Consider the following 446-nt stretch of genomic DNA (forward strand, 5'->3'; position numbering starts at 1 on the left):
CTTCTCGGACACTTGGTGCAAGCCGAAAATCCCCCCTCCCCAGAAGGCCACCGCTTCCTGCCCCAGCCACAACCTCCGCCTTAATTAGGGAGTGTTCATTAAGATACGAGACCTCTTCCACGCAGGACGCATTAGCGTCTCTCACAAAAGCCGGGTTCGGCGCCGAGGCCGGCTCCCCGAGCTCCGAAGAGAAGCCTCAGCGGAGGGGCGATTTCCGAAAAAAAAAAAAAACCCAAAACCGAAAAAAAGCCCCAAACCAAAAAAACCAAACCCCAACAAAAAAACCCCAAACAAAATCGCCTAAAAACCCGTGGATGCGGTTGTGGCATCGCGGTGGGAAAACGGAGAGAGGCCGGGCCGCGCCCCCCCTCCCGGCGCCGCGCGGCCCTCCGCTCCCCCCTTTCACGTGCTCCCTCCGCTCCAAACTTTCCCCCCCCGCAGCACCC

The sequence above is a fragment of the Haliaeetus leucocephalus genome, unplaced genomic scaffold (assembly GCF_000737465.1).
Source record: "Haliaeetus leucocephalus isolate CR32 unplaced genomic scaffold, Haliaeetus_leucocephalus-4.0 Scaffold566, whole genome shotgun sequence".
Taxonomy (NCBI): Eukaryota; Metazoa; Chordata; class Aves; order Accipitriformes; family Accipitridae; genus Haliaeetus; species Haliaeetus leucocephalus.